Here is a 21,680-nt window from a genome sequence, read left to right as displayed (position 1 = left end):
AGGGTGAGTGCTTTCGGTTATCGGTCGTGCCGTGACATAAGTGATCTGGTGGAAGAATTTCCGTAAGAAATCATGTGACACTGGAAGCACGTTATTTTTCTACTTGGGACCCTTACGGTGTCACAGCGATGGGTTTGCGGCCAGGGTCCTAGCTAGTCTGCACACCCGTGCCCTACAGGTTTTATCCAATGCCCCATTGACATGCCTGAAGAAAGCGAACCCACTGTACGTTGGTTCATGGTAATTAATTATGAAGCACAAATCAATGGCAGTCAACCCTGCAAGCTCTTAATCATCGCCTAGACGTCGGGCCGTGCAGAAGGAGACGGGCTGTTCCGCCTACGCTTAGTGCTGATGTCCAGAGAAACGCGGCCACCCAGTCCGCTTTTACGGCGTCGTAAACAGACCGCTGCGCCGGCTGTACAGTGCCGTCGCGTGTTCCCACAGGGCACCACCCTGGCGCTCGTGATGTCAGTGCTGCGATGTTGCGCGTTTATCAGCGCCCCTGCAGCCTCTCCGATACTTTTACGTTCTGCTACCTCCGGATACTATTGGCGCGCTGCATGAGGTATCATGCCAGTTGCACAGCCACTCCTACACTCTAGGTTTCACTGTAGAAGTGTGTGAATTCGTGACTGCAAACCCCGTTTCACTCGCCCTAGATTCCTTTTGCCACTACTATGCGCAACAGAGAGGAGGGCTACATACTGCACAATCTCATTATCTGTGTACATGATATATCAGCTATCTCTTACCATCGCAAACAACTTTTTGTCCAAAATCAGAATAACAGGAGTTTCAAACAAATATTGTTTAGCTAGCAGGCGAATCCTAAATAGCATACTGACTTTCTTATAGCTTTGTTTGTTATGAACATATGGACACCAGTTCGTTAATGAACTGTTTCGAGACCTGTTCAATAAACGTACCACAGAGCAAAACTGACTTCGACACTCCAGTACTAGCACAAAGTGCAGTTGCTACCCTTGGTAACATAACTCTTCCACTTGCTGGAATTGACAGTAAACAAATGGAAACACAAGCAAACAGCGCATTGTTTATTCTGTCAGCTGTCATTAAGTTGAAGTTCTGAAAGTCCTACGTTTGTATCACGATCGTTAATGGCCGTAATCCATTCTGTGAAATTCCAGTAGGCAATGTCCCGTGTCTGCCGACTTACACGGAATGGATTACGACCACACTAACGATCTGAAACAGTCATATAATTTCTACGAATATTCGACTAAGGGAAGAGCTGATCAATAATGATAGCGGCTACATCTCTATTAAGTCCTGGGTACCCGTTATTAGTACGATTAATAAGAGGACGGGATTACCCCACACAACGAACTGGGTTCAGAAGAGGTGGAGTGACAGCAGAGCTGCCGGCAGTAGGTGTACCTGGTCGCGAATCTAGGACGGAGCGATGTGTCAGTGAGAGAAGTCAAGGAGAAGACGCTGCGCGCGGGCGGCGGATAGAACGGCAGATCGCTGGGAAGGGGGAGGAGAGGAAGCGGTCATCTCATCAGCACACCTGATGATGGCAACGTGGTCGCTTGCCGAAATACTGTGCCCTTTAGACACTGACATTCGACTCTTTACCCGTCAATTATTTCGTTATAAAGTGCACCAGGAGAAGCTGAAGAATCTCATCACATACCGCTACGAGGAGGAGAGGCAACGCACCATGAAGACTTCACATGTTGCTTCACTGGAGGAGCCATTTGCTGAGTGCATTTAGATTCCTTCTGAGATGCAATGAATAACGTGTGCTACCGAATTTCACCAAGGTAAGACATCAGATCGGCTCTGCGGCAGCCAGAAGAATCAAGAAACGTGGTAGCCCACCCATGATATGGGAAAAAGTACTCTTTACACTGTGGTGACTGGTCTCGACTAACAAAGAACTTCTCAAATTAAATCTACAGATGGCAAACCGGTTCAGTTCCTTGACGTGGAAATGGGCTGGTGATCTCACATGGACCACATGGGAATCCGCGAAAAGGCAGGCCGCACGACGTTAAACATCAAAATTCGCAGCCATATCAAAGAGACAGTGTTATGATGCCCCATGCAAGACTATAATCAATCTCATGACCAAGCAGTTGGATGAGGAAGCAGCTTAAGTTCTTAAGAATGGACTTAGTTTTGCACACACTCCTAAATCCGCAACTATCACGGACATCGTCAATGCAGTGGAACTGCCAGCTGCACGAATTCCATCTGAACCCGCTGAAGGACATCGAGAAACCTATCGGGCTCTTTTTCGAGTAAGATCTATGAAACCAAACATCTATAACAGGGAGAGAGCAGTCATAAGGAAACTAAGAGAAGATCCAGATGTCGTGGTCCGACCAGTCAACAAAGGCAATGAAACTGTGGTCCTATCTCGCCAGTATCATTTGCAGGGCCTGTTAGAAAACAATGCATACCGGAAGACCGACACTGACCATACCAAGAGTGTAGATAGGAAGACAGTGGTGCTTCTCAAATAATCCCTCCAGCAATACCAAGTAGTTAGGAAGCTACGACAGAGAGCATCATTTCCACCGAGACTTTGTGGAATGCTGAAAGCTCACAAAGATGGAATGCTTTTACGCCACATTGTTAACATCATCAGTGTCAGAGCGATGTGTGACTGGAAAGAGTGGAGAGGAAAGGCTTGGGGCAGACGGCGAATGGAACGCCATACCGGCTGGAGGGGGAGGGCGGCGTAGATAAAAGCGCCGCACCGGCTCACAAGCGGTCAGTTCATCAGCGCACCTGCTAATAGCAAATACTGTGCCCATTGGACGTTGGCGTTAGGATATTCACCAGTGAACTATTTCGTTACTCCAGTCAACACCGTCGAAAGCTTTTCCTAAATAATCGAATGCTGTACTAGCAGATTTGCCTCTAGTTAGCCTACCTTCTAGGATGAGTCGTAGGGTCAGTATTTCCTCGCGTCTTCGTACAAATTACTCAAATCAAAATAAGATCCGTGCATTCCTGTATACAGGGTGAAAATTATTTAAACTGACAAACTATGCCACGCGGGATTAGCCGAGCGGTCAAAGGGGCTGCAGTCATGGACTGTGCGGCTGGTCCCGGCGGAGGTTCGAGTCCTCCCTCTGGCATGGGTGCGTGTGATTGTCCTTAGGATAATTTAGGTTCAGTAGTGTGTAAGCTTAGGCACTGATGACCTTAGCAGTTAAGTCCCATAAGATTTCACACACATTTGAACATTTTTGACAAACTATGGGAGGCTGCACCGGACACTGAAATATAATTTTTTCCTCTAGTTTCATATATTCCGTAAGGATTTTATAGACGGTTAAGGGGTTATTCTCTGGATGAAAATTACACTAACGCTCTGTGAGGTTGCATGGAACAAATGGTTCAAATGGCTCTCAGCACTATGGGACTTAACATCTGAGGTCATCAGTCCCCTAGACTTGTTGTTGTTGTTGTTGTTGTTGTTGTGGTCTTCAGTCCAGAGACTGGTTTGATGCAGCTCTCCATGCTACCCTATCATGTGCAAGCTTCTTCATCTCCCAGTAACTACTGCAACCTACATTCTTCTGAATCTGCTTAGTGTATTCATCTCCTAATCTCCCTCTACGATTTTTACTCTCCACGCTGCCCCCCAATGCTAAACTTGTTATCCCTTGATGCCTCAGAACATGTCCTACCAACCGATCCCTTCTTCTAGTCAAGTTGTGCCTCAAACTTCTCTTCTCCCCAATCCTATTCCATACTTCCTCATTAGTTATGTGATCTACCCATCTAATCTTCAGCATTCTTCTGTAGCACCGCGTTTCGAAAGATTCTATTCTCTTCTTATCCAAACTATTTATATTCCATGTTTCACTTCCATACATGGCTACACTCCATACAAATACTTTCAGAAACGACTTCCTGACACTTAAATTTATACTCGATGTTAACAAATGTCTCTTCTTCAGAAATGCTTTCCTTGCCATTGCCAGTCTACATTTGATATCCTCTCTACATCGACCATCATCAATTATTTTGCTCCCCAAATAGCAAAACTCCTTTACTACTTCAAGTCTCTCATTTCCTAATCTAATTTCCTCAGCTTCACCCGACTTAATTCGACTACATTCCATTATCCTCGTTTTGCTTTTGTTGATATTCTTCATCTCATATCCTCCTTTCAAGACACTATTCATTCCGTTCAACTGCTCTTCCACGTCCTTTGCTGTCTCTGACAGAATTACAATGTCATCGGCGAACCTCAAAGTTTTTATTTCTTCTCCATGGATTTTAATACCTACTCCAAATTTTTCTTTTGATTCCTTCACTGCTTGCTCAATATACAGATTGAACAACATCGGGGATAGGCTACAAACATGCCTCACTCCCTTCCCAACCACTGCTTCACTTTCATGCCCCTCGACTCTTAAAACTTCCATCTGGTTTCTGTACAAATTGTAAATAGCTTTTCGCTCCCTGTATTTTACCCCTGCCACCTTCACAATTTGAAAGAGAGTATTCCAGTCAACATTGTCAAAAGCTTTCTCTAAGTCTACAAATGCTAGGAACGTAGGTTTGCCTTTCCTTTATCTAGCTTCTAAGATAAGTCGTAGGGTTAGTATTGCCTCACGTGTTCCGATATTTCTACGGAATCCAAACTGATCTTCCCCGAGGTCGACTTCTACTAGTTTTTCCATTCGTCTGTAAAGAATTCGCGTTAGTATTTTGCAGCTGTGACTTATTAAACTGATAGTTCGGTGATTTTCACATCTGTGAACACCTGCTTTCTTTGGGATTGGAATTATTATATTCTTCTTGAAGTCTGAGGGTATTTCGCCTGTCTCATACATCTTGCTCACCAGATGGTAGAGTTTTGTCAGGACTGGCTCTCCCAAGGCTGTCAGTAGTTGTAATGGAATGTTGTCTACTCCTGGAGCTTTGTTTCGACTCAGATCTTTCAGTGCTCTGTCAAAGTCTTCACGCAGTATCATATCTCCCATTTCATCTTCATCTACATCCTCTTCCATTTCCATAATATTGTCCTCAAGTACATCACCCTTGTATAGACCCTCTATATACTCCTTCCACCTTTCTGCTTTCCCTTCTTTGCTTAGAACTGGGTTTCCATCTGAGCTCTTGATATTCATGCAAGTGGTTCTCTTTTCTCCAAAGGTCTCTTTAATTTTCCTGTAGGCAGTGTCTATCTTACCCCTACTGAGATAAGCCTCTACATCCTTACATTTGTCCTCTAGCCATCCCTGCTTAGCCATTTTGCACTTCCTGTTGATCTCATTTTTGAGACGTTTGTATTCCTTTTTGCCTGCTTCATTTACTGCATTTTTATATTTTCTCCATTCATCAATTACATTCAATATTTCTTCTGTTACCCAAGGATTTCTACTAGTCCTCGTCTTTTTACCTACTTGATCCTCTGCTGCCTTCAGCACTTCATCCCTCAAAGCTACCCATTCTTCTTCAACTTATTTCTTTTCCCCACACCTGTCAATTGTTCCCTTATGCTCTCCCTGAAACTCTGTACAACCTCTGGGTTAGTCAGTTTATCCAGGTCCCATCTCCTCAAATTCCCACCTTTTTGCAGTTTCTTCAGTCTTAATCTACACTTCATAACCAGTAGATTGTGGTCAGAGTCCAGATCTGCCCCTGGAAATTTCTTACAAATTAAAACCTAGTTCCTAAATCTCTCTCTTACCATTAGACTTAGAACTACTGAAACCTTACTAACCTAAGGACACCACACACATCCATGCCCCAGGCGGATTCGAACCTGCCGTAGCAGCAGCGTGCTTCCGGACTGAAGCGCCTAGGAACCGCTCGGTCACAACGGCTTTGCATGGATCAATGAAAACACATTTTCTAATGTGTTTTCCTGCGCGTAACGCAAACAAGATTTATTTCTTTATTACAAGGGACAAAAACATTACCAGAACACAATTACTTCAGTTACTATAGAGTTCAAAAATGCCTCCATTGACCAGTAAACAGATTACTCGGAGGTTCATGTTCTGTCTAACAACGCCTAAGGCTGTAGGAATGTCCATAATTCCTAGTGCTGCTGCTACTATCCGGGCAACCAAATCCTCTTCTGGTTCAACGGTGGTTTTTTAAATAAGGTTGCCCATATATCGTCACACACAGGCCGTGGAACAGGACCACGACTGCCAGTCGACTTTTCTGGAAACAGTAAAAGTTCAAAAATCGACGCACAGGACGAATGAAATGTGCCGGCGCCCATTTATGCTGAACCACATGAATTGTGATGTAGGCAGTGGCACGTCATCCAGTAACTCTGCCAAGGCTCAGGCAAGGAAGTTTTAATAATGCCCGTCATTTAATGGCCCAGGTAGGAAATATGGCCCAAATACACTACTGGCCATTAAAATTGCTACACCAAGAAGAAATGCAGATGATAAACGGGTATTCATTGGACAAATATATTATACTAGAACTGACATGTGATTACATTTTCACGCAGTTTGGGCGCATAGATCCAGACAAATCAGTACCCAGAACAACCACCTCTAGCCGTAATAACGGTCTTGATACTCCTGGGCATTGAGTCAAACAGAGCTTGGATGGCATGTACAGGTACAGCTGCCCATGCAGCTTCAACACGATACCACAGTTAATCAAGAATAGTGACTGGCGTATTGTGACGAACCAGTTGCTCGGCCATTATTGACCAGACGTTTTCAGTTGGTGAGAGATCTGGAGATTGTGCTGACCAGGGCAGCAGTCGAACATTTTCTATATCCAGAAAGGCCCCTACAAGACCTGCAACATGCGGTCGGGCATTATCCTGCTGAAATGTAGGGTTTCGCAGGGATCGAATGAAGGGTAGAGCCACAGATCGTAACACATCTGAAATGTAACGTCCACTGTTCAAAGTCCCGTCAATGCGAACAAGAGGTGACCGAGACGTGTAACCAATGGCACCCCATACCATCACGCCAGGTGATACGCCAGTATGGCGATGACGAAAACACGCTTCCAATGTGCGTTCACCGCGATGTCGCCAAACACGGATGCGACCATCATGATGCTGTAAACAGAACCTGGATTCATTCCAAAAAATGACGTCTTGCCATTCGTGCACCCAGCTTCGTCGTTGAGTACACCATCGCAGGTCCTCCTGTCTGAGATGCAGCGTCAAGGGTAACCGCAGCCATGGTCTCCGAGCTGATAGTCCATGCTGCTGCAAACGTCGTCGAACTGTTCGTGCAGAAGGTTGTTGTCTTGAAAACGTCCCCATCTGTTGACTCAGGGATCGAGACGTGACTGCACGATCCGTTACAGCCATGCGGATGAGATGCCTGTCATCTCGACTGCTAGTGATACGAGGCCGTTGGGATCCAGCACAGCGTTCCGAATTACCGTCCTGAACCCACCGATTCCATATTCTGCTAACAGTCATTGGATCTCGACCAACGCGAGCACCAATGTCGCGGTACGATAAACCGCAATCGTGATAGGCTACAATCTGACCTTTATCACAGTCAGAAACGTGATGGTAGGCATTTCTCCTCCTTACACGAGGCATCATAACAACGTTTCACCAGGCAACGCCGGTCAACTGCTGTTTGTGTATGAGAAATCGGTTGGAAACTTTCCTCACGTCAGCACGTTGTAGGTGTCGCCACCGGCGTCAACGTTGTGTGAATGCTCTGAAAAGCTAATCATTTGCATATCACAGCATCTTCTTCCTGTCGGTTAAATTTAGCGTCTGTAGCACGTCATCTTCTTGGTGTAGCAATTTTAATGGCCCGTAGTGTAGTCACCAACAGCATCTAGCCAGACATTCACGTAGAATCGCAAGCGATGAGGGCGAGTAAATGTGGCATGTCGATTAATCTCACTCAAAAAATGGGAATTGTGGCTGTTGAAGACCCCATCACACCCGAACATTGCTTCACTGTAAACAGTACAAAGGACGGATATGTAGGATGCATTTGACACTGTTCAAGGTACCACTGCGAGAAATGTGCTCTGAGTGAATAATCATCTGGTCGCAGATTGCGAACACACTAAGTGAAATGAATAAAGAACTGCTCTTGAAGCACGTTTCTTAAATTCGTATTTTTCATTCTCATGTTATGCGCAACTGCACGAGTGCTGAGAGCGATTACGTTCTCTACCGGATTAAAAAATGCTTGTAGGTAATTATGACATTGTAATATTTCTGGCTTATTCAGCCATCATATTAGGCTCCAGGAAGCTATTCCCAGGGCAGTGGAGATGCAGTAAGAATAGAGATGACGCAATGTGGGATGAAGTACCGGTAACAGATGTTAAATTCGGTACCATTCCCGTGAGAAAGACCGGCTGCATTATGCTGCTGCTCTGTGATTGGCTGCTGTGTTCGGCGGTAGGGCACCTAAACGTTAAACTTCAGTTATTATTAATTAAACCTGCCATCCAAATTACTTTATTTTTTTAATAAGCATCTCTCAAAAGCCAGCTATCAATCAGTCATTTCAAAATTATTAAAATCAAAGTATTACTAAAACAAAAACTGACGATATTACTGCCGATGCACTTCGGTGGCGTTCGGGTCACGCCTTGCTGGCTTGGCGCGCGAAGTGTTTCGGGCAGTCCGGCTCTCCAGTTCTGACCGTTCCAGTAGACAGACATGTTGTCTGTTATAGTAGTATTTGTTTCATGCAATTTTATTTACTACAGTTCCTACCGTCGCTAGGTACAGACATGTTGTCTGTAATAGTAGTATTTGATCCATGTAATTTTATTCTCCAGTTCTGACGGTTCCAGTAGACAGACATGTTGTGTGTGGCAGGATGTATTTAATGTTATTTTAGCCAGATATAATGACTGTGGAAAGATATGTTCAATACGTAGTGATCAAGAACGGTTTCTCGAGTCTATATCAATAAAAACGGGAGTGGCATCCCAAATGAGCTATAGTTTATTCGTAGCAGCAGTTCCTAGCGAAGTTAATTTCAGCCTCAAGAAAAAGAATCCACGACCTGCGTGCTGTTTTCTGCGCTGGAGACATCATCATCATGAAGGCAGCAGGTTATTGAAGTGTACAATAACTTATGTATTCCACACAGGGCAGTGGAAACAACTAGGCACCTCACGTGTACTGCATGCACAGTACAAATGTGCTCAGTGACACGTCATCTGCAGTAATGCAGAGGACGTAAAGAAGGATGAAAGTATTTAAAACTATCTCATTTGTATTCATTTTTTCTTGCCGTACATTAGAGCGAAAACTGTTTGTTCCGGTGTCCCACCCAACCTCCCAGAATATGTCGATTTAAGTAATTTCACCCTTTATAATCATTACACATTGACAGTAAATTCTGCATTCAAGTGCATTAATTACCGTTTTTGATTGCGACTTGCCGTACTTAAAAGCAAGTGGGAAAATGTAATAAAATAGCTAGCCCGAGTGTACTTGAAGTACCCTACACGTAACAACTTCCAAATTTGAGGCTAGCAAGTTGCTAACCGCAACGTCATACCAAATTTCAGTTTGCGTTACTACTGATGGCACCGTAACATCTCCGATCACGCATGTGCTGAGCAGGTCATTGAAAACTTTTCCACCGACCAGAGCAAGATAACCACAGAAACAGGCATTAAATGTGAAAGCAGAAAGGGACAACAGTTCCGACAGCGGGCGCGGCACGCGGTGCTCGAGTTCGCTGCGATAACTTCGCCCTCTGCAGCAGAGCGCCGGCAACAATACCGTGCACTTTATTCGCACAAACCACGCCACGCGGCAGCGGCCGGCCGGGCAGACGGCAAAAAGCGGGCTTTGCGGCATGGCGGCGCGCCGCGACCGCACATGTGAGCGCGCATGCTAATGTCCCGCTTCTGCATGAGCTGGGCTGCGGCCACACCACACCACACCACACCGATCACCGGGCACACTCGCAAACAGCCAGCACAGCGCGCGGCTACGTCCCGCCACTGCGCTGGGCACTTTTCGTAGGCGGGTATAACACCACAAATTAAGAATTGCATGCCTCACCCCAAAAGGTTGGTAAATGGCAGCAGAGACACCGAAAACTAGACTGTTACCGCACTAAGTCATCAGTGTGCAATTGTTGTTGTTGTTGTTGTTGTTGTTGTTGTTGTTGTGGTCTTCAATCCTGAGACTGGTTTGACGCAGCTCTCCATGCTACTCTATCCTGTGCAAGCTTCTTCATCTGGCAGTACCTACTGCAACCTACATCCTTCTGAATCTGCTTAGTGTATTCATCTCTTGGTCTCCCTCTACGATTTTTACCCTCCACGCTGCCCACCAATGCTAAATTTGTGATCCCTTCATGCCTCAGGACATGTCCTACCAACCGGTCCCTTCTTCTCGTCAAGTTGTGCCACAAACTCCTCTTCTCCCCAATTCTATTCAATACCTCCTCATTAGTTATGTGATCTACCCATCTAATCTTCAGCATTCTTCTGTAGCACCACATTTCGAAAGCTTCTATTCTCTTCTTGTCCAAACTATTTATCGTCCATGTTTCACTTCCATACATGGCTACAATCCATACAAATACTTTCAGAAACGACTTCCTGACACTTAAAACTATACTCGATGTTAACAAATTTCTCTTCTTCAGAAACACCTTCCTTGCCATTGCAAGTGTACATTTTATATCCTCTCTATTTCGACCATCATGAGTTATTTTGCTCCTCAAACAGTAAAACTCATTTACTACTTTAAGCGTCTCATTTCATAATCTAATTCCCGCAGCACCACCCGATTTAATTCTACTACATTCCATTATTGTCGTTTTGCTTTTGTTGATGTTCATCTTATATCCTCCTTTCAAGACACTGTCCATTCCGTTCAGCTGCTCTTCCAAGTCCTTTGCTGTCTCTGACAGAATTACAATGTCGTCGGCGAACCTCAAAGTTTTTATTTCTTCTCCATGGATTTTAATTCCTACTCCGAATTTTTCTTTTGTTTCCTTTACTGCTTGCTCAATATACAGATTGAATAACATCGGGGATAGGCTACAGCCCTGGCTCACTGTCTTCCCAACCAGTGCTCCCCTTTCATGTCCATCGACTCTTATAACTCCCATCTGGTTTCTGTGCAAATTGTAAATAGCCTTTCGCTCCCTGTATTTTGCCCCTGCCACCTTCAGAATTTGAAAGAGAGTATTCCAATCAACATTGTCAAAAGCTTTCTCTAAGTCTACAAATGCTAGAAACGTAGGCTTGCCTTTCCTTAATCTTTCTTCTAAGATAAGTCGTAGGGTCAGTATTGCCTCACGTGTTCCAACATTTTTACGGAATCCAAACACTGATCTTCCCCGAGGTCGGCTTCTACCAGTTTTTCCATTCGTCAATTCGTGTTAGTATTTTGCAGCTGTGCAATTATCCAATAAGAATTCTTAACTCAGAGAGTCAGCGGCTGTATATGAAGCTCCGAGAGGTAACTCGTGGGCAATGCTACAGACATGTACATCTGTATCTACACCTGCATCATACTCCGTAAGCCACCTAATGGTGTGTGGCGGAGGGTACTTTCGGTACTACTATCTGATCCCTCCAAGCCTGTTCCACTCGCCAATAATGTGTGGGAAGAATGATTGTCGGTAAGCATCCGTATTGGCTCTAATTTCTCGAATTTTCTCCTCGTGGACAATAGGCGAGATGCATGTGGGTGGGAGTAATATGCTGTCTGATTCCTTTGCTGTCTCTGGCAGTATTACAATGTCATCTGAAAAACTCGGAACTTTTATTTCTTCTCCCCGAACTTTAATTCCTACTCTGAATTTTTCTTTTGCTTACTTTACTGCTTGCTCAATGTGCAGACTGAAAAACATAGGGATAGGCTGCAACCTTGACTCACTCCCTTCTCAACCACTGTTTCCTTTTCATGCTGGTTTCTGTACAAGTTGCAAATAGCCTTTCGCACCTTGTATTTTACCCCCGCTGCCCTCAGAATTTCAAAGAGAGTATTCCAGTCAACATTATCAAAAACTGTGAAACACGGTGAAACTGACGGTTTTGTCCGCTTTCAAACTACCGATATACATATAGCGTATTCCTTTATTTTTATAAAAGATTATTCGATAGTGATTGCCAGTATATGAAGGATTTTCAGACGTTTTATTTCTTGGCAATTATATTTGGCTGGGCCGTCAAATTCACAGACAGACAGCAGATCAAAGCGGGTCGAAGCGCACCATTAACTTAACGCAGGTTGTTAAACGTGACGCCGGCGCCAGGTAGAGTAGCGTCCGCTGTTTTGTGTACTGGTCAGGGCGAGGGGACGCACATCGCTAGCCTACACAGTGCAGACTTCAGGTAATGCCGTGGCTGTCCAGACGGCCGCAAAGTCGTTGGTATTCTGCAGAAATTACCGCTGCTTCCAAGTTCCTAAAGCGTTTCTATGCGGTGATCACGTCGTAAAGAACAGTAAAGGTTCAAAAATGGCTCTGATCACTATGGGACTTAACATCAGTGGTCATCAGTCCCCTAGAACTTAGAACTACTTAAACCTAACTAACCTAAGAACATCACACACATCCATGCCCGAGGCAGGATTCGAACCTGCGACCGTAGCGGTCACGCGGTTCCAGACCGAAGCGCCTAGAACCGCACGGCCACACCGGCCGGCAACAGTAAAGGTCCTGGCAGGCGGAAAACAATGAGCCTTGGGTGGAGGATGCAGAGAAGACCGCGCCAGTTGTAACACCACAGCTCTAATACTCTACTGATTTATTTTGCCTTTTATTTTATTTAATGTTACATCGTTGAGCTTCTGTAAATGTGTTCGATTGAATCGATAACACAAAGTTGTATACTCTTTTCTTTGTTAAAACTTTGATGTCATGATTTGATACATGCAATGTAGTATACCTGTCATTTAAATTCTTTGTCTCCATTGGAGGGAGACAAAACTTACTGTATACATTTGGAATTTGGTTGAATATTTTTTTGTAGAAATACTAATATGTGCAAATGTTCTGTTTGATTTAAAATGTTTGTTTGCTGTTATGTAAACTTCTGACCTTCATTTTCGATTCTTAGTTATGTGGTATGTAAGAGGTAGTGTGGTTCCCCTAGCGAACGGAACTTAGTATCGAGCGCAAATTGTGGTTGGCCTAGGTAGAAAAGGTGGACCCAAGAGTCAGTCGGGGACGAGCTACCAAACTGTGCACTGCCCATGTGAAAGTTGTATATTGTGCTGGTTCCGAGAGGGGCTTATCCTGCCGCTTACCAATGCCTCGGATGGGTGGATAAATAGCTGGAACTATTCTGGAATTGGTATCTATCATCGCCAGCAAGAAGGGACAGAGTGCAGCAATTCTGCCTGCAAATCCACCTACCAACATGCAGTTGCCATCACACTGCGCAATCACTGTAACGGAATACTATAATAATGTACAGTGAAGGATCACTTATTGGATGTTTTAGTGTGCACAACTATAAGGTAACTTATAACTGAATTTATGTACCTACCTTTATTTTTTCCCTATCACAACACCTCTCAGGTTCCTCTCCATAAGAACTATGATTACCGAGTGTCCTAGTTTGTGGAAAAAATGAAAGCCTCCCAGTGATGGAAACAGTCCAATTTAAAGTATTTTTTGAGTGTCAAAGATACCTATTTAATAATTTACTTGAAAGTAGAAGACTGTGGTAATAAAGACAATTTGCTGTTTCTTTTAAAAATTAAAAGTTCTTAAAGCTGAGGCTTATAAAGTTTTGCTTAGTTAATGATCATAGTGCTGCTTGTAGTAAATTATAAAAGGTGAGTCAGTTTCTTGTAAATTTGTCAACATTGTGTCTCACTACAGCAAAAGTCGTGAATTGCATTTGTGGACAGTTATATTTGCTTGTTAAGCACTTGTTTCTTTCGGGTATTGAAAGTGCATATTAATAGTGTAACAAGATCCACAGGTTATCCTTTACCACTATTTATGAAAACAATAATTTCTTTATTCAAAAGACAGTGAGAAGTAACCTGTTAGTGAATTTCATTAAACTTTCATTCTAAATAGAGTAGTATTTAGTTGAGAGATATTTAATCTGTGACCAGTTCATAATTTTGCAGTGAACTACATTTATAATTTTATGTCAGCTATGAAAATGTTTGAACAATAATACTGAACCTATGTCCAATTTATGATTCTACAGTGAATATTAATAGTAATGTTATAAAGACCATTCAGTTTGAATAAGCACTGAAAGTAATAGTGTGTTTCATTATCTGTTATATTTATGCAAATAGTCTGACTTGCTCTGTCAGCTTCCAATCTTAACCGTGAAAATATGCAGGTATCAGAGTTCATTGCAGTCGCGTGTGGCAAAATATAGGTTGTGTTTGTCCGTTAAAGTTACTCACACCTACTTTCTTAAACAAGAACGTTAATCTTTCTCTTGCCTAATTGGGCTGGCGACCGTTTTCCTTATTCTTTAAACAGTGTAGCTAGGTAAAACATTATTTATTACTGTTTAAATATTTACGTAATTCTGATTTTCACTTCCGATAAGCCACCTCCGTTAGGTACAACACGGTCAACGTAACAAAATTCCTCACAGAGGGTAACACTTCTCTGGTGCGTTATACGATAGTTGCTTTAATAAGATAGTTTTATTTTACAAACTGCCTCCAGCTTAGAGGTTATGGTATAGCAGTAGCAGACGGAAGTGTTATGCAATCTGTCGATAGGAGAGCAATATACCGGTGGATATTACGCAGACTGTGAAATCTACAGGTACTTACGGTCCTATGCTCTCGGCGAAACACGCCAGGCGATGTGTCAGGATTGTATAAGTGTGAGACTGCAACTTTCTCGTCCCAAAAATACCTGTAACTGGCCCCTTATATAGACAAAGCAGACAATAACCTTACGAAGGTCGTAGGAAACAACATGCTAAAGCGCTACTTTGAGGTACCGACAGGACGGAGCCAAAACACATTCCTTTCTTTACCTCTATGCCTCCGGGTGCGAAAAAGCGGGAATTTCATTGGTCAGCCTGGTCTGACGTAGTAGTCTCGGAAAATTATTGAGAAGTGGGAGAATGCTCCAGGAGAATTAATACTTGTCACTGGATGACTGCTCGTGAGAGGCTAGGATTGGCTCTCGAAGACTAATGCGAGGGAAGAGAAGAGGAACTAAGGACACTCCGTTCGCGGCTACTGACAGAATTACTTCGAATTCTACTCGCATAATTCGGTGTGAGAAGCAGTAATTTCACGTTGCAGCTCCAACTGGAGCATGATGTATAATTTGCATTAGGGTGCTTTTCGGGATTCACAGGCATCGTATCCAACAGAGTAGCCGACAACAGCAGCACGAGTGGATAACACAGTGACGCTATTTAAAAAAAAAAAAAAAAAAGGTAAGATTCGTAATCGCCTTTGGCATGTATAGATCGTAACGCACTCGGTAACAATAGTGTGTTGATGAGTAGGAGCAAGACGTCCTTCTGGCACACATAATTTTACGAACCTACCATTGGTTCTTTGCCTTGAATCTCCGCCAACCTTAGTTGATTGTAACTGTTTCATGTTCTTGTGATAATTTGTCAGTGAATGGGATGATATTAAACATGTTCCTGTTATAATTCAACGCAAATATTGCACTCGATTTGTATGAGGATTTATAACAAGCAATAGAACTTATGGTAACTTTGGCTTTCAATATATACATATCTCACCTGTCACAAAATTAAATTTCTGTGTCACTATTCTATCACCCTATTAAAGTCCGTAGCATCATAATTTAGCGTTAATAAAAAAATGCTTGCGTAACAAATGATAATTTACAGTCTTCATTGGGCATCTACATACCGATACAGGTTAATTAACTAATGGCTGTACAGTGAGGGCCGATACTGAATGGATTTATTAGTATAAAGTTTGATTTATATTTTTTCATTTTATGTTCGTCAGTGCCTTCTGCTTGGCGGTAAGCTGCAGCGTCTCAGTCACGTTGCCCAGAACCCTATAGAACCACCCTGAAACTCACGTGTTGAACCATCAGCAGCTATACTCACGTGTTGCTGACGAGGTAACGCTACCGAACTGCGCGTCTTACGACCTGACCGACCAATAGGGAGGCTTGGAGGTGGTCAAGTGGGGGTTGAACCGCGGCCAGCTGCCGGGAGCGCACACACCGTTCGCTCTCTTCTGCTGGCAGCTTCCAAACCAATCAGACACCCTCCTCACCTGCTCTCTTGGGCGGCTGCCCATTCAGTCTCGGCGGCTTCTCCGTCTTAGTATCTTGCAACCATGACTTATTAAACTGATAGTTCGACAATATTCACATCTGGTGGCGCCTGCTTTCTTTGGAATTTGAATTATTATATTATTCTTGAAGCCTGAGGGTATTTCACCTGCCTCATAAGTCTCGCTCACCAGATAGAAGAGTATTGTTATGGCTGGCTCTCTCGAGGCTGTCAGTAGTTCTAACGGAATGTTATCTACTCCCAGGGCCTTGCTTTGACTTAGGTCTTGCAATGTTCTGTCAAATTATTCTTGCAGTATCTATATCCTCTTCCATTTCTATAATACTTCCATCAAGTCCATCTCCCTTATATAGATCCTCCATATCCTCCTACCTTTCAGCTTTCGCTTCTTTGCTTAAGACTGGTTTACCAGTTGAACTCTTGAAGTTCATACAGCTACGTTTCTTTTCTCCGAAGGCCTCTTTAATTTTCCTGTAGGGTGAAATATGCTTCTGAGGTTTGTCCATAGCCATTTTGCACTTCTTGACAATCTTTTCTTTGATGTTTTCATTCCCTTTCGCCTGCTTTATTTACTGCATTTTTATATTTTCTCCTTTCATCAATAAAATTCTACATTTCTTTTGCTATCCGAGTATTTCTGCTAGCCTTCGACGTTTTAACTATTTGATCCTCTGCTGCTGTGGCTATTTCATGTCTCATAGCTACCCATACCACTACTATTGTATTCCTTTCCCCTATTCTTGTCGATCGCTGCCTAATGCTCCCATTCTCAACAACCTCTGGTTCTTTCAGTTTACTCAGGTCCCATCTCCTTAATTTCCTACCTTTTTTGCAATTTCTTCAGTTTCAATCTATAGTTCATAACGAATAAATTGTGATCAGAGTCCACATCTACCTCTGGAAATGTCTTTCAATTTAAAATCTGTTTCCGAAATCTCTGTGTGACATGAAACCTCACCTCCCGTTGTCTCCATCTCTCTTCTATATATACAACCTTCTTTCATGGTTCTTAAACCAAGTTTTAGCAATGATTAAATTATTCCTCGTGCAGAATTATACTAGGCAGCTTCCTCTCTCATTCCTTCCCCCCCCCCCCCCAGTTCACATTCAGCTACTATTTTTAGTACACTTCCTATTCCTACTATCGATTTCGTCTCCCTTAACTACCTGAATAATATCTTTTATCTCATACATTTCTTAATGTTCTTCGTCCTCTGTCGAGCTAGGTGGCCCATAAAATTGTGCTACCGTGGTGTGCGTGAGCTTCGTGTCTGTCATGGCTACAATAATGCATTCACTATGATGTTCGTAGTAGCTTATCGGCGTTCCTATCTTTTTATTCATTATTAAACCTAATCCTGCATTATCACTATTTGGTTTTGTATTTATAAACCCGTAATCACGTGACAAAAAGTTCTGTTCTTCCTGCCGCCGAACTTCACTAGCTCACAATACATCTAATTTTAACCTATCCATTTTCCTTTTAAAATTTTCTAAGCCAGCTGCCCGATTAAGGGATCTGACATTCCACGCTCCGATCCGTAGAACGCCAGTTTTGTTTCTCCTTGTAACGGCATTCTCCTAAGTAGTCCGCACCCGGAGATCCGAATGGGGGACTATTTTTTATCCGGAGTATTTTGCCCAAGAAGGTGCCATCATTTAACCATACAGTAGAGTTGCAAGCGCTCGGGAAAAGTTATGGTTGTAGTTTCCCCTTGCTTTCAGCCGTTCGCAGTGCCATCACAGCAAGGCCGTTTTGGTAGTGTGACAAGGACAGATCGCTCAGTCATTCAGACTGTTGCCGCTGGAACAATTGAAAAGGTTGCTGCCCCTCTTTAGCAACCATATGTTTGTCTGGCCCTCAACAGATACCCGTCCGCTGTGGTTGTGGGAAAAACGTAGAAAGCATAGTAGTAGATGGCTGGCACATCAAGGTACGTAAGAAATATAAATATTTGGTAAGCATTGCGTTGGAAGACGGAACAAGTAACTGGGAAACAAAGTAAGGAGTAGCCCTTTAGAAAACAGTAATCCAGAAGCTAAATCCTTGGTTGCGGTTTTCTAAACTGGAAAGTAAGGATGATGCTCTACAGAGATACTGTAGAGCCTATCGCGACCTACGGAAGCTAGTGCTGGAAGCTTACTGCAAAAATAAAAACAAACTAAGAGTTGTAGAAATGGACTATCTCAGAAGATCATGTAGGATCCTTCGGCGAAACTGTGCAAGAAATACCATGATCAGGGAAATGATCCAGATTGAAGAATGCATCGCAGGTAGAATAGAAGAAGACCCTGTTATAAACATACTGTGCGAATTGCAGACAACCAGAAAATACACTGGTGTGTCATTATCAGTGAAGAAAATGAAGAGGATCACTGAAGGCAGCCGTATTAAATGGAGTAAAGGAGGCAATATGAAATGTGTGTGTGTGTGAGAGAGAGAGAGAGAGAGAGAGAGAGAGAGAGAGAGAGAGAGAGGAGGAGAAGAAGAAGAAGAAGAAGAAGAAGACAAGGAAGCATGGGAAGTTAGAAACCAATGTTGACAGATATGCCCGACGCGACTACAGCTACAGGAAACCCACAGAAAGAAGAATAATCCCAGATGGACATATTCCGTGACCTTTGCACTTGCGTGTTTCCGACACATATATTTCCCTCCACCGTATACGTATTCATCGTTATTCTGGTTTTGTCATAGTTCATTTTTAGATCAACTTCAGAGCAGCACAACCAAGTTGACTGAATGTATATGAACAGTCATGTACTGCCGAGTAAAAGCCCCATGAGAATTATCTACACAAGGCGCTCTCCAGCTACATGCATCTTTGACACTGCCGCATGTTCTCCGGCTGCCTATATGTTTTGCGTCAGACCGTCGTCTCAGTTTTTTCGTATTTCTTGGGATCCGGCAGAGAAGTTCTTTGACCCATCCACCATTCCCTAAGGCTGGTTACACATTCCACCCACCACATAAACCACCCAGCTCTATTTCATTTTCTTCGCTGGCATAATTACGTCTTCTGCGGAAGTATGATTGCCGACACATTTGTCTGTTTCTCCCTCTCTCCTAGCAACTCACAACATGCAACTCTCCTTCGCTCACTGAAAATCAGCTTTTCGACTAGCTTTCGAACTTAAAGGCCTACCATCTATATTACTAAGCGGCTAACCTGCGGCACGGTAACCCATCCCAAGTTGCAGAGTGCCTATCTAACGACGTACAGGGGCAACGAATCTCTTCCTTACTGTCAAAGTTTCATAGAATATTTCAACTAATTTATAAATTTAAAAATCTACTAATTAAGAGGTATAATCTTATGTTACAGGTTTAACACAATAAAACAAGTATCACAGATAGAAACAGGGTGTGTGTGTGTGTGTGTGTGTGTGTGTGTGTGTGTGTGTGTGCGAGCGCGCGCGCGCGCGCGCGTGTTGAGGCTGCATATCTCAAGACGCGTAAATACATTCAGACAGTATTTGAGAGGAAGGGCACTTAGCGACTTCCAACACACTTTACACATAATGTCAATCCTTCACGAACCTTTTGCTCGCTGACAACTCTCACACATGACGCAAGGCAAAACGTTAATCGCCTACTGTGTTTTCACTGTCCGTGTAGTAAAATTTCAGCATCAGGCACGACGTTTTAATATGTTACTGCTTTACTCAAAAATGGTTGAAATGGCTCTAAGCACGATGGGACTTAACATCTGAGATCATCAGTCCGCTAGACTTAGAACTACTTAAAGCTAACTAACCTAAGGACATCTCACACATCCATGCCCGAGGCAGCATTCGAACCTGCGACCGCAGCAGCAGCGCGGTTCCGGACTGAAGCGCCCAGAACCGCTCGGCCACAGCGCCCGGCTACTGCTTTACTCTTAACTCCAATAGCGACTCGTTTTGCAGACAGATTCGCATAAAACTAGCTTTTGATTTAAATGGAGCGCAAATTATCCAGATAATGCTCATCTAGTGTATGATGAACAGGGCACTTAGCGACTTTAAACAATTTTTACACACGATTTCAAACATTTTCTCAGCTTTCTCTCGTTTACTTCCTTCACGCCTGATATTTAACACATTAATTCATTTGTAACGTGATCTAATGTTTGAAGCTGTTTTACGCGTGGAAGTAGCTCACGAATCTTAAACTCCATTTCACGCATAGGACACTTAATTCAAACACAAAAGTACAGTAGTGTCTAGAGTGGATAACTGTATATCTTTATTTATGTTATCGATAACGAACTATAGTATTCTGCTGCAGGACGAATTCGAACATAGAAACACCTCCCATGAACCATGGACCTTGCCGTTGGTAGGGAGGCTTGCGTGCCTCAACGATACACACAACTATACCCTAAGTTCAAGCACAAGGGAGGGATATCTGTTGACAGGCCAGACAAACGTATGGTTCCTGAAGAGGGGCAGCATCCTTTGCAGTAGTTGCAGGGGGAAACAGTCTGGATGACTGGCTGATCTGGCCTTGTAACATTAACCAAAACAGCCTTGCTGTGCTGGTACTGCGAACGGCTGAAAGCAAGGGGAAACTACAGCCGTAATTTTTCCCGAGGGCATACAGCTTTACTGTATGGTTAAATAATGATGCAGTCCTCTTGGGTAAAATATTCCGAAGGTAAAATAGTCTCCCATTCCGATCTCCGGGCGGGAACTACTCAGGAGGACATCATTATCAGGAACAAAGAAAACTGGCGTTCTACGGATTGGAGCGTGGAATGTCAGATCCCTTAATCGGGCAGGTAGGTTAGAAAACTTAAAAAGGGAAAAGGATAGATTCAAGCTAGATATAGCGGGAGTTAGTTGAAGTTCGGTGGCACGAGGAACAAGACTCCTGGTCAGGTGAATACAGGGTTATAAATACAAAATCAAATTGGGGTAATGCAGGAGTAGGTTTAATAGTGAATAAAAAATAGGAGTGCGGGTAAGCTACTACAAACAACATAGTGAACGCATTATTGTATCCAAGATAGACACGAAGCCCACGCCTACCACAGCAGTACAAGTTAATATGACGAAGAACTTGAAGAAATGTATGTTGAGATATAATAAATTATGCAGTTAGTGAAGGAAATGAAAATTTAATAGTCATGGGGGACTGGAATTCGATAGTCGGAAAAGGAAGAGAAGGAAAAGTAGTAGGTGAATATGTAATGGGGGTAAGAAATTACACAGGAATCCCCCTGGTAGAGCTTTGCACATAGCATAACTTAGTCACATAGTTCAAATGGCTCTAAGCACAATGGGACTTAACATCTGACGTCGTCAGTCCCCTAGACTTAGAACTACTCAAACGTAACTAAACTAAGGACATCACAAACATTGATGCCCGAGACTGGATTCGAACCTGCGACCGTAGCACCAGCGCGGTTCCGGGCTCAAGCGCCTAGAACCGCTAGGCCACAGTGCCCGGCTACTTAATCATAGCTAACACTTGGTTTAAGAATCATGAAAGAATTTGTATTCATGGATGAATCCTGGAGATA

The sequence above is a fragment of the Schistocerca piceifrons genome, chromosome 1 (genome assembly GCF_021461385.2).
Source record: "Schistocerca piceifrons isolate TAMUIC-IGC-003096 chromosome 1, iqSchPice1.1, whole genome shotgun sequence".
Taxonomy (NCBI): domain Eukaryota; kingdom Metazoa; phylum Arthropoda; class Insecta; order Orthoptera; family Acrididae; genus Schistocerca; species Schistocerca piceifrons.
This window is presented reverse-complemented; position numbering follows the sequence as displayed.